The following is a 463-nucleotide window of genomic DNA, read 5'->3' as shown; positions in this document are numbered from 1 at the left end:
TATGTGATACATGAAACCACGTACTGCTGATTTGGAAAATTTACACCTTTCTTTCTCTCCATCTGTCATGTCTCTTCCCGTCAGAGCTCATTTATAACAGATGTAACTGCCTGAGAATGACATGAACTCTAATCTAAGTGAATCTTCTCATCATGGCTCGACTTTCCTGTCATGTACGACAGGAAAGTCGAGTGTTCCTTCTCATCTGTGAGAGGGAACACTCTCTAAACATCCAGCAAGTCTCCTAAATCCTCACCTTTCCTTCAATTTACTGGGTGATTTTCAAAGACTCAAGAGAACGACTAAGTTTGTGTCGTACAGTAGTTGCCCACCACCAATAACAATCAATAACATTTATTTTCAAAATGGAACCAATTTGCCCAATAAAGTTTCATATCAGGGGAGTCCAGCAATAAAAGATGGTATTAATAGAAGGTATGAATTTTACTTTGTTTAAAACATC

Source organism: Antennarius striatus, chromosome 19, assembly GCF_040054535.1.
Source record: "Antennarius striatus isolate MH-2024 chromosome 19, ASM4005453v1, whole genome shotgun sequence".
NCBI classification, from domain to species: domain Eukaryota; kingdom Metazoa; phylum Chordata; class Actinopteri; order Lophiiformes; family Antennariidae; genus Antennarius; species Antennarius striatus.
The sequence above is the reverse complement of the archived record's forward strand: the minus strand, read 5'-3'. Positions refer to the sequence as shown.